This window comes from Globicephala melas, chromosome 3 (assembly GCF_963455315.2).
Source record: "Globicephala melas chromosome 3, mGloMel1.2, whole genome shotgun sequence".
NCBI lineage: Eukaryota > Metazoa > Chordata > Mammalia > Artiodactyla > Delphinidae > Globicephala > Globicephala melas.
The window spans coordinates 157,379,851-157,393,449 of NC_083316.1; positions in this window are offsets into that span (position 1 = coordinate 157,379,851).

Consider the following 13,599-nt stretch of genomic DNA (forward strand, 5'->3'; position numbering starts at 1 on the left):
TTTCTCCCTTGAGCACTTGTCAGAAGGAGTCATGGGCTCTCCATTACAGGTAAGGGCAGAGCAGGCTGCTGTCTAAGGGGTAGAGAATGTACAGAATTATATGTAAAAATGTCAGAGCTACCGTCTGATGTGACTTGTGGGCATGAAACCATGTTCCCAAGGAAACTGAATACACAGTGGCCTTGGTACTGATAGATGAAAAATAAAGAACTAACAAAACCACTATTTTGACATCAACACCAACATCATTTTGTAGAAGTCACCCAATATTACCTGGCAATTGCATTCAATAAACCCTTATTGAGTAACTACCACATACCAGGAACTCTTGTGGGAGTTTGGGACCTTTTTCATGGGGCTCACTATTTGACTTTCTAGCCATACAGTTTGCAGCCAGTCTCTCTTGAATTTCCAAAAGGAAATTATATTGCTCAAGATTAAACATTCCATGGACACTCCCTTGATACATTTTCATGATCCTGGGGAGTATTTCATCATATTTGGTTAAAACAATGTCCAGGCTTACATTATTGTTGCCGTGGCTCGTCACATAAAACTTTGTCATCATTGAGTTCTGTGGGAATCATTACAGAAATGGGCTATTCTTGTCCTCATTGCCCTGGCTGGTCACCACCCTCTATTTTCAGCATTCGTGGTTGTTGTTCTTGGGATTCTAAGCATCCTGAAAAAGATGTCAAGATATTTTCCACTTTAGGTGCCTATAAAATCCCTCAAATATGACGTTAAGTGCAAGCAGAAGGACCTTCTGGTGTAACTGTATAATTCTGAGAGCATCGGCACTCCATAAATCTTCAGTGAGGGAAACCCAATTTTTGGAGGCTTTCCTGAAGAATTCCCTTTTGTCCCCAAGTGTCTGTTACCTAATCTCTGATGACAGCTTCATCCAGTCCTTGCTGAATCGCTTTTATCAAGTTGAGTTGTGTTCAGACAGCGTGTCATCAATACATATTAAAAAATATTGTAAAACTCAAGGCTGTGTTTGCAGTAAGAATTTTGAGGCACTTTTAGGAAGACCTAGGGAAACTTTTGCCTCTGGTGTTATTACCAAGAATATTTATGAATCTTTAAAGTCTTTAAACTCATGGACACTGTAGCTTATGTAGCTAATATTGTTTTCTTCCACATTGGAGTCTTGGAATTCAAGAGCTGAATTCAGATCCCATGTCTACAATAATATTTGGGGACATGTCTTCACTCCTGGGTTTACATCATCCTTTAATCCTGATTCCTAATAGACCAGTTTCCCTTACTGTGAAATAATAATAATAATATCTGCCTCATGTTCCTGGCACAGAGCTCCTAGAACCCTTGTAATTTCATAAGTGATAAGAGCATTAGAAACACCTTTTGTTCTAATGTTTGCTCTTTGAACTTGGTTCCTGACATCAAGCACCTAAATCTCTTGGAATTTCCTGGGTATTAGGAATGTCTTTGGTTCAACGAGGTGATTCTTGGTGGGCTCTAGATGGGGCTGGTCAACAAAAAGCCTAGCCAAGAATAGAAGCTTGAAACTTTCAACTCCAACTCCCATTCTTTGGGGGAGGGGTTGGAAATTGAGTTCATGATTGATCATGCCTAGTTCAAACTTCCATAAAAATCCCAAAACTATGGGGTTCAGAGAGATTCCGAGTTGGTGAACATGTAGAGGTTCTAGGAGAGCAGTGAGCTCTGGAGAACATGCAAGGTCCACGCCCCTTCCTCCATACCATGCCCTATGTATCAGTTCCATCTAGATGTTCATCTATATCCTTTATCATAACCTTTTATAATAAACCAGTAAACATAAATAAATGTTTCTCTGAATTCTGTGAGCCATTCTAGCAAATTATCAAACCCTAGGAGAGGTTCATAGAAACCCCAATTTATAGCCTGTGGGTCAGAAGTGTAGGTGACAACCTGAGACTTGTAATTGGCATCTGAAGTGGCAATCTGAAGTACTGTAGGACTGAGCCCTTAACCTGTGGGATCTGATGTTGTCTCCAGGTATAGAGTGTCAGAATGATTTAAACAGTAGGACACCCAGCTGATGTCACAGAAAATTTTTTGGTGCAGGGGAAAACCCCACACATCTGTTTTGAGAATTGCTGACTGTGATAGTAGAGTGAAAGTAAAGGAGAAACTTATAGTAAAAGAAGTGAGTTGTTTTTACTTACTTAGTAAAAATTTTATTTTATTTTATTTTATGTGCTATTGAAACCATCTAACTTCTTCAAAAGACATTGAGGATATAAAGAAAGTGGAATGGTTTATTCATTCTCTAACTGAAGGTGGGACTAGATATACTGATTCCTTAATTTTTTTTTTTTTTTTACTTTTCCAATTCTTAATCTGGAAAGCTACTGCTTAATTGCAAGATTTATCATCAGAGGAATATTTGAACACAAATAATACATTAAAAAAATCTTTTACATGAGTCTATGTTGGCTGTCTCCAGCTTGAGTGTTTTAAATTCTGAAGAGTTTCTGCCCTTGTACTCCCTGTTGTAGGGGTCACTGTGCTGTTCTATCATTGTTGTCCTAGGCCACAAGGCGGGCACTCAGTTACTGACCCAATAGCAGTGAGAACCTCATTGGAGCAGGTGGCATTTAAAGGCGTGCTCAGGGAGTGGGGAGAGTCAAGTGCACAGAAAACAGATCCAGTTAATGCTGAAGTAAATAGTTTGGTAAGGAGAGGATGTAAGAAACTCACCTTCAGATTAAAGAATGGGGAGGAAACAGCAGTTTCAATTATGCTATTTGAAAAAAATCATGTCTATCCTCTTTTCTATCTTTTTACTTTAAAAAATATATAATTCATTTACATTTACACCAAAGGGTATACTGGGAAGTACAATTGACCCTTGAACAACTGGGGAGTCAGCGGTGCTGGTCCTCTGCACAGTGGAAATACACACATAACACGGTAGACCCTCTTTATAGGTGGTTCCTCTGTATCTGGGGTTCCAGGACTTGTGGATAAAACAAACCAGGCATCATGTAGTTTTGTAGTATTTACTACTGGAAAAAACCTGTGTATAAGTAGACGACAGCAATTCAAACCTATGTTGTTCAAGGGTCAACTGTATATCCTTTCCTTGTCTGTCTCCCTGGTCTTTTCCTCTGAGAGCAGTTAATGTTGGTAGCTTCTTTGGTATATTTCCAGAGATACACACACACACACACACACACGCACACACACACACAATATACATATACAAAACAATACTTCCAGCCAAATTTTTTATATTTTTAATGTTATCTCCTTTTTAAAAACATTTTTTAATTTATTTTTTGGCTGTGTTTGGTCTTTGTTGCTGCGTGCTGACTTTCTCTAGCTGCAGCAAGCAGGCGCTACTCTTCGCTGTGGTGCACGGGCTTCTCACAGCAGTGGCTTCTCTTGTTACAGAGCACCAGCTCTAGGTCCGCGGGCTTCAGTAGTTGTGGCTCGCGTGCTCAGTAGTTGTGGCTCGCAGGCTCAGTTGCTCTTTGCAAACTTTTTTCTTTTTTTTTCTTTTAAATAACATATATGGTAGCAAATTCTACCATTCGGCAAGTTGTTTGGTCACTTAGATATATTGAAAATATTACATGTAAGTTAAAAATATTCTCTTTTTTTTATGGCTGTTTATACTCCAAGTATGGGTGTGCCATAATTTATTTAGCCAATCATTTGGGATGATGAGCATCTAAGTTGTGTCCTGGCTTTGCTATCACAAACAATGTTGCAATAAATTGCTTTGTATATGCATCATTTGTGCACTTGTGAGCATGTCTATCTGTAGGCTGAATTTCTAGAGGTGAAATTACTAATTAAAAGATTTGTCATTCATAATTTTGATAGATATCACAAATTGCTCTCAATAGAGTTTGTTGCAAACTTTATGATCAAACTTTATTTTACAAAACAGTGAAGATGGTGCTACAGAGAGGATTAAATTTTTATTTATTTTATCATGGGTAAGATTGAGATCTTTTCTTAGTTTTAGAGTTAGTTATATTTCCTTTACTGGCAGCTCACTCTTGGCAACTCAGGTTATGTATAGCTTGTAATTCTCATTTATAGAAGCCTTTTTTTTTGACATCTTTGTTAGAGTATAATTGCTTTACAAGGGTGTGTCAGTTTCTGCTTTATAACAAAGTGAATCAGTTATACATATACATATGTCTCCTTATCTCTTCCCTCTTGCATCTCTCTCCCTCCCACCCTCCCTATCCCACCCCTCTAAGTGGTCACAAAGCACTGAGCTGACCTCCCTGTGCTATGCGGCTGCTTCCCACTAGCTATCTATTTTACGTTTGGTAGTGTGTATATGTCCATGCCACTCTCTCACTTTGTGAGAGGAACTAGAGAAAGAAGAACAAACAAAAGACAAAGTTAGGAGAAGGAAAGAAATCATAAAGATCAGAACAGAAATAAATGAAATAGAGTCAAAGAAAACAATAGGAAAGACTAATGAAACTAAATGCTGGTTCTTGGAAAAGGTAACCAAAATTGATAAACCTTTAGCCAGACTCATCAAGAGAAAAAGGGAGAGGGCCCACTTCAATAAAATCAGACATGAAAAACAAGCCATCCCAAAATCAGTCTAATTTTCAGCAGAACATTAAGTACTTCTGAACCCCATTCCTGAAATAGAGGATGGAGTTATAATAGTATTACCTCACAGAAGGAACTTCTCTAAAAATTAAATCAGATCATCCCTATAATGTGTTAAGGTAGGTTATGGTGCTTTAAAATACCTAAATATATCTCATAACTTCAAATATTTTATAATGAGGGGCAAAATGACAGATATAAATATGAAATTCCTAATGGTTTTAGCAAAAGTGTCAGGAAGCCAAAGAGTGCACTGCCCGATGTTTTATATTAGAGGAACAAAGTTGTCCCTCTCAAAAAGTGGGAAATAATAATTTTCTAAGGGTTTTATGGGCTGTGTAGCCATCACAAATCAATGCTTTAATGATCCAAGGGACCTAGTTAAGACAGTTGCCTTAGTCTCATATGTTGGAGAGAACTTAAATTCAGGGTTAGGATAAGGTTAGGATAAGGTGCTAGGAGTTTAGACCTCTGGAAAGCAAGAGAGTTAATGGAGAAGGATTAATAAACACTGAACTCTCCTGGCTTATAATTGGTATCCTGGGAACAGAGAATCAGAAGAAAAAGTCCTTTTTGTCCAACCAGGGTCTTGTTATGTAGTAACAAGAGTGGGTGTACCTAATGAACAGACATAAAGAGCTGTAAACATCTCCTCTGCTGCAGTCCCTGAGCTTGTATAACCTTGACATGGACAAGACCCAGTTGTTGCTTTTGGAGTCCTAAGTCTGACTAAAGGACCAATGCTTGACCCCTTTCTGATGTCGTCTGGGGACAGAGCTTCAGTCTCCATTATCAACCATCCAGGAATGGATTCAGACTTCCACACGGAGACCTTCCTCTCAGAGTTCCCATGCAGGAGATTCCAAGAGCCCAAAAGACGTTGCAGGAAAAGGTCAGAGAGAATATTTACCAGAGCTCACCTGAGAACCATTTCAGCCTAGCCCAGAGCCCAGAGACCACTATGGTTGTTCGCTTGCTTGATTAAGTATCAATGTATTTTTATGATACTAAAAAGAGAAGTGAACACTGAAGTCAGGAAGGCAATGTTCAGTGATACCAATTAAATGACAGGAATGGAAGCCCAATTAGAAGAGGGATGAAAGGCATAAACTGCTTCCAGTAAAAGTGAAACAGTGTCCTATATCTTGTTAATTAACTGGAGTATAAAAATGGGGCGTTAGCGATGGAGGCATATAAAACAGAGTGAGACCATTTCTTTTTAATTTTTATGACAGGGTATATATATATATTTTAAATAAGATGTTTATTTTGATTTTCATTCACTTATTTTAATAAATTCATTGTTCCCCATCCAAACACATTTAATTAAAGTCTCTTACACAATATAATTTAAAAATATTCAATGTAAGTGGAAGCTCCAGAATTTCTTTTTTTTTTTCTTTTTTTTTTTAACATCTTTATTGGAGTATAATTGCTTTACAAGTGTGTTAGTTTCTGCTTTACAACAAAATGAATCAGTTATATATATACATATGTTCCCATATCTCTTCCCTCTTGCATCTCCCTCCCTCCCACCCTCCCTATCTCACCCCTCCAGGCAGTCACAAAGCACGGAGCTGATCTTCCTGTGCTATGCGGCTGCTTCCCACTAGCTATCTATTTCACATTTGGTAGTGTATATATGTCCATGCCACACTCTCACTTTTTCCCAGTTTACCCTTCCCCCTCCCCATATCCTCAAGTCCATTCTCTAGTAGGTCTGCATCTTTATTCCCATCTTGCCCCTAGGTTCTTCATGACCAATTTTTTTGTTTGATTTTTAGATTCCATATATATGTGTTAGCATATGGTATTTGTTTTTCTCTTTCTGACTTACTTCACTCTGTATGACAGACTCTAGGTCCATCCACCTCACTACAAATAACTCAATTTCCTTTCTTTTTATGGCTGAGTAATATTCCATTGTATATATGAGCCACATCTTCTTTATCCATTCACCTGTTGATGGACACTTACGTTGCTTCCATGTCCGGGCTATTGTAAATAGAGCTGCGATGAACATTGTGGTACATGACTCTTTTTGACTTATGGTTTTCTCAGGGTATATGCCCAGTAGTGGGATTGCTGGGTCATATGGTAGTTCTATTTTTAGTTTTTTAAGGAACCTCCATACTGTTCTCCATAGTGGCTGTATCAATTTACATTACCACCAACAGTGCAAGAGGGTTCTCTTTTCTCCACACCCTCTCCAGCATTTACTGTTTGTAGATTTCTTTGATGGTGGCCAATCTGACTGGTGTGAGATGATATCTCATTGTAGTTTTGATTTGCATTTCTCTAACGATTAATGATGTTGAGCATTCTTTCATGAGTTTGTTGGCAATCTGTATATCTTCTTTGGAGAAATGTCTATTTAGGTCTTCTGTCCATTTTTGGATTGGGTTGTTTGTTTTTTTGATATTGAGCCACATGAGCTGCTTGTAAATTTCAGAGATTAATCCTTTGTCAGTTGCTTCATTTGCAAATATTTTCTCCCATTCTGAGGGTTGTCTTTTCGTCTTATTTATGGTTTCTTTGCTGTGCAAAAGCTTTTAAGTTTCATTAAGTCCCATTTGTTTATTTTCATTTTTATTTCCATTTCTCTAGGAGGTGGGTCAAAAAGGATCTTGCTGTGATTTATGCCATAGAGTGTTCTGCCTCTGTTTTCCTCTAAGAGTTTGATAGTGTCTGGCCTTACATTTAGGTCTTTAATCCATTATGAGTCTATTTTTGTGTATGGTGTTAGGGAGTGTTCTAATTTCATTCCTTTACATGTAGCTGTCCAGTTTTCCCAGCACCACTTATTGAAGAGGCTGTCTTTTCTCCACTGTATATACTTGCCTCCTTTATCAAACATAAGGTGACCATATGTGCGTGGGTTTACCTCTGGGCTTTCTATCCTATTCCATTGATCTATATTTCTGTTTTTGTGCCAGTACCATACTGTCTTAATTATTGTAGCTTTGTAGTATAGTCTGAAGTCAGGGAGTCTGATACCTCCAGCTCCATTTTTCTTTCTCAAGATTGCTTTGGCTATTCGGGGTCTTTTGTGTTTCCATACAAATTGTGAAATTTTTTGTTCTAGTTCTGTGAAAAATGCCAGTGGTAGTTTGATAGGGATGGCATTGAATCTGTAGATTGCTTTGGGTAGTAGAGTCATTTTCACAATGTTGATTCTTCCAATCCAAGAACATGATATATCTCTCCATCTCTTTGTATCATCTTTAATTTCTTTCATCAGTGTCATAATTTTCTGCATACAGGTCTTTTGTCTCCTTAGGTAGGTTTATTCCTAGGTATTTTATTCTTTTTGTTGCAGTGGTAAATGGGAGTGTTTCCTTAATTTCTCTTTCAGGTTTTTCATTGTTAGTGTATAGGGATGCAAGAGATTTCTGTGCATTAATTTTGTATCCTGTTACTTTACCAAAATTCATTGATTAGCTCTAGTAGTTTTCTGGTAGCATCTTTAGGATTCTCTCATGTCATCAGCAAATACGGACAGCTTTACTTCTTCTTTTCTGATTTCTATTCCTTTTATTTCTTTTTCTTCTCTGATTGCTGTGGCTAAAACTTCCAAAACTATGCTGAATAATAGTGGTGAGAGTGGGCAACCTTCTCTTGTTCCTGATCTTAGTGGGAATGGTTTCAGTTTTTCACCATTGAGGACGATGTTGGTTGTGGGTTTGTCATATATGGCCTTTATTATGTTGAGGTAAGTTCCCTCTATGCCTACTTTCTGGAGGGTTTTTATCATAAATGGGTGTTGAATTTTGTTGAAAGCTCTTTCTGAATCTATTGAGATGATCATATGGTTTTTCTCCTTCAGTTTGTTAATATGGTGTATCACATTGATTGATTTCCATATATTGAAGAATCCTTGCATTCCTGGAATAAACCCCACTTGATCATGGTGTGAGGATCTTGCTCAAGGTCATACATGTGATGAAGGGAGGCTCAAACCCAGGGCTGTCTAAATCAGACCACTCTCAGGAAACTACTCAATACTCTGTAATGGGAAAAGAATCTAAAATAATGGATATCTGTATATAACAGATTCACTTTGCTGTACAGCAGAAACTAACACAACATTGTAAATCAACTTACTCCAATAAAAATTAATTTTAAAAAAAGAGAAAAAAATCAGACCACTCTCTTAAGCACAGTATTATGTTGTCTCTAGTCAAACCTTATTTTAATAATAGCTCAATTTCCAAGGAAACAGGAACCCTCTAATATAAAAACTCTTATTTCTGGAAGTCAGCTCCCCCACCAGGAAATATTCTGTCTCTGAGGCTGTAGGCTTGGAAATAACTCAAACCCTAGAATAAGATTTATTAAGATTCCCCTAGTATTTTAATCTGACTTCCTTTCATTGTGATCAGGGTGAGCACAGTATCATATATATATATTTACTTGTATCTATTCCTTTTAAATTTTTATTTACATACTTTGATCTTTTATCATCTTAAGGTTTTCTATTCTTATTGGTTTTTTCTGGTTTTTTTTTTTAGTTGAAGTATAGTTGACTTACAATATTATATTAGTTTCAGGTGTACAGCATAGTGATTCAGTATTTTTGCAGATTATACTCCATTATAGATTATTATAAGATAATGGATATAATTCCCTGTGCTATACAGTATATCTTCATTGCTTATCTATGTTATACATAGTGCTTTGTATCTGTTAATCCCATACCCCTAATTTGTCCCTCTCCCCTTCCCTCTCCTCCTTGGTAACCACAGTTTCTCTTCTGTATCTGTGAGTCTTTTTCTATTTTGTGTACACATTCTTTTTTTTTCAGATTCCACATATAAGTGATATCATACAGAATATGGCTTTCTCTGACTTATTTCACTAAGCATAATACTCTGTAGGTCCATCCATCTTGCTGTAAATAGCAGAATTGCATTCTTTTTATGGCTAAGTAATATTCCATTGCATGTGTGTATACACACACACCAGTTTACATATATAAACTCCAGCGGCACCAGTTTACATTCCCACCAAGAGTGTACTAGAGTTCCCTTTTCTCTACATCCCTGCCAACATTTGTTATTTGTGGTCTTTCCATGACAGCCATTCTGACAGGTGTGAAGTGATATCTCATTGTGGTTTTGATTTCCCTTATCTCCAAGACAAGAAGCTCCTTTCCTCAGTCATTTATAAATCGGGGCTTGAGCTTTGTCACTTCAAGGTCTCAGCTGCTCTAAGCGGAATGTGACTCCTCAAGAGGTCATCGAGGTACAGCAGCTTTGGAGTCTCAGCCAGAAATACTCATCATTAGAAGGAACCCTCAGTTTCAGTTTAGTCATAGATATGAGGTCAAATAAAGACACTTGAACCCTACACTCTAGGACAGGTATCAGAGCTTTGTCCTTCCCTCTACTAATGCTACTAAAATAGCTCCATTACCCCAAAGACAATATTCCTTAAAACTGTGCTGTCCAATACAATATGGTAGCTATTGGCCACATATGGCTGTCTAAGTCTAAAATAATGAAAAATAAATAAAAACTTTAGAAATTTAGTGCCTCAGTCATATTAGCTACATATCAAGTGCTCAATAAGCTATGCATGGCTAGTCCACCATAGTGGACAATATAGATAGAGAACATTTCACAGAGTTCTGTCCGAGAGTATGACTGTAGAAGGATGCTGCCTTTTCTTTATAACACTCTACAGGGATGCCCTGTCAAGGCGATCAGGTATGTTGCTAGCAAATTTCTCCTATTCCTGTTTTAAAATGCAATTGGCTACATATGGTAGAAACCAGACTACATGGCCTAACCAAAGAAGCTTTTTTCCTCCTGAAACATGAATTCTAGAGCTAAGCAGTTCTAGGCTGGCCCTCAAGTACTCAGGATCCTTTTACTTTTCTGCTCTACCACCTTTAGCATGGGGTTTTCACCCTCATGATCACAAAATAGCTTCTGCCCTTCCAGCCATTGCAACTGCATTCCCGGAAGGTAGGATGGAGAAGCATAATATACAAGATATCCCATCATCATTTTCCATTTTAGTGCATTCTGTCTGGCTTCAAAATTTCACATCTGCATCTTTTGCCTGAAGAATTTCCCTAGTCTTCCCTATCCACATGCACAGAGAATTAATGCCCCAGGAATCATTCCTTAACCAGACTGACAGGAGCTGGTGTATAACTCACTTGCTTATTGGGTGAGATAAGTCTGAAGCACATATATTACACTGGCTCCAGTCGTTCCCCAGCAGGAATACCAGTTGACCATGTTGGTAACTGGCTTGATAAACATATCCTTTACGGCTGTTTTCCCTTGCCTGACTCACAACTCCACTGCCTGGGACCACTAAAATCTTTGTCTTAAATAGACTGAGCTACATTTCTTGAGCCATACCGTGGTTTGATTGGCAGCGCCACAAAAGATATGCCTACCCAGAACCTGTGAATGTGATCTTATTTAGAAAAAGTGTCTTCACCAATTTCAATTAGTTAAGGATCTTGAGAGGACATAATTATGGATTACTTAGGTGTGCCCTAAATCCAATGACAATTGTCCTTATAAGATACAGAAGAGGAGAAGACACAAAGAAGAGAAAGCCCTATGATGTAAAGGCAGAAATTGGAGTGATGTGGCCACAAGCCAAGGAACTCCTGGAGCCACCAGAAGCTGGAAGAGGCAAAGAAGCATCCTCCCCTAAAGCCTTTACAGGGCGTGCACCCCTACTGATACCTTGACTTTGGATTTTTGGCCTCCTGAACGGTAAGAAAATTAATTTCTGTTCTTATAAGCCACCCACATTGTGGTAATGTGTAACAGCAGCCACAGGAAACCAATACAGACGATAAGGAAGATTCTTGGAATATTTGGAGGGTTACAGGAAGCAGCTGCCATTTGTGGAAATACACACACACACACACACACACACACACACACTACTGAAGATCTATTGATTTGCCTCACTGACATGAAGCAACAGATGGAGCTGCAACTGTTCTACATTCTGCTAGATCCTCTTTGAATCTCTCTGCCTCTTGGGCCAAGTGCATGTGTTTATCTCCATAACAAAGGGCTCTGGGTTCTGCAGAAAACCCTCATCACTGAGGTCAGAAGCAACACAGTTGGTCACAGGCTTTATTCCATCCTCATGAGTTTCCATCTCTTGCTTGCAGCTTCCAGCCTGCCTTTGATCACACCCCACGTTACATCCATCTTCTCTTTTCAGGATAAACCCAGAAAGCAGGTCACATATTTTACAACAGAAAACTTCTGTGGTCAGAGATAAATTTATCTTGTTCTGGCTGGCATGAAGGATTGAAAGAATGAAAAGATTATCTAATCCAATCCACAATTCCCCTCAAAAAATGATCTATATTTCTCTTGTCCCAGGGGATAAAATCAAATCCAAGCCACAATCCCCCCCAACAAAAAAGTGATCTATGTTTCCCTTGCTCCTTTATTCTTTAAAACCCAGACTTATAAAGAAAATAGAGCTGGAGCAGGTTCCAAGGATTGGAGGAGATAAGTCATGCATCCCTTGATGGTATGTCACACCTTGTGTGACAGCCTGAGTTGTGTCCCCCCAAAATTCATATGTTGAAGTCCTAACTCCCCATACCTTGGAATGTGACTGTATTTGGAGAGAGGGTCTTTAAAGAGGTAGTTAAGTTAAAATGAGTTCATTCAGGTGGGCCCTACTCCAGTTTGACTGGTGTCCTGATAAGAAGAGGAGATTAGGACACAGACACACACATGGAGAAGACCATGTGAAGACACAGTGAGAAGACGGCCATCTATAAGCCAAGGAGAGGGGCCTCAGAAGAAACTAACCCGCCTGGCACCTTGATCTCAGACTTCCAACCCCCAAAACAAAAATAAATTTCTGTTGTTTGAGCCACCCAGTCTGTGGTACTTTGTCATGTTAGCCCTAGAAAACTAATATACCCTGCTTCCAGAGGAGCCCTCTGGGGACACAGAACACTGACCAAGGGGTGGGTGGGGCTAGAAGCTGAAATTCTGGTTTGAGACTGGGATCTCAAAAAAAGTTACCCATGGTCAAATGTAGAGTAGGATGTTTTATAAGTGCAGGAGCCTTTTGCCTTTTCATGGACTATTTCCAAACTTTGACCATAATTGTCTCCATGGTGACTGAAAATACATTAAAGATTCCTGGAGCTCTTCTCCCAAGTTCTCTCAATTGCTTATGCTCAAGGGTTCTCTTAGGATCCTAAGGAATGGAGGATGGAGCATCTCAAAACATACCCATGCTTTAATTTCCCTCCCCTCTTCGGGAGAGGTAGGTGCTCAAACGAAGCTTAATTTGATTTAGAAAAAATTAATGTCATGTTTCTTGGACAAAAGGATCATGGAGTTGAGTTATATCTATAGCAGCTAGAATCATGTTACCTTCTGTTTACTTGTGTTTTCCCCACACCTTTAGTAAGGTCTCATGTAACGTCCCACTTGGTTCATTAGGCTGTAAGAAAATAACGTTAAAAGTCCAACGTCCACCCTTGTGGAGTAAGGAGACACAGAGCCCCCTGAGACCAGCATGGGGATGTCCAGGCCAATTAGTCCCAGAAGTAAAGAGTCAGGGCTACAAGTCCCAATTACTCATCCCCATGGGAGCTGCTTCCCCTATTCCCAATCATGGGGTGTATGAAGTAAAGGGTTAACTCAGAGGTTAAAGGGTGCTCAAAGCCTGCACATCCCAAATAAAGGACTGGCCCTAGACTGCCTCCTGAAAGATGACCTCTAAGCCCCTGGAATATCCTGCCTGATAAAAGTGTCTTTGTTTACCTGAGGCCTTAATCCATGCCAGGTAGTCTGTGTTGACAGTGTAGCTGATGATGAATGCCTGTTTTTGTTTACCTGGGACCCTAGCAATGCTGTATTAGTTTGACCTCTGGGGGGACTAAAGAGTGAGTTGTGGGGCTTCCCTGGTGGCGCAGTGGTTGAGAGTCTGTCTGCCGATGCAGGGGACACGGGTTCGTGCCCTGGTCTGGGAAGATCCACATGCCACGGA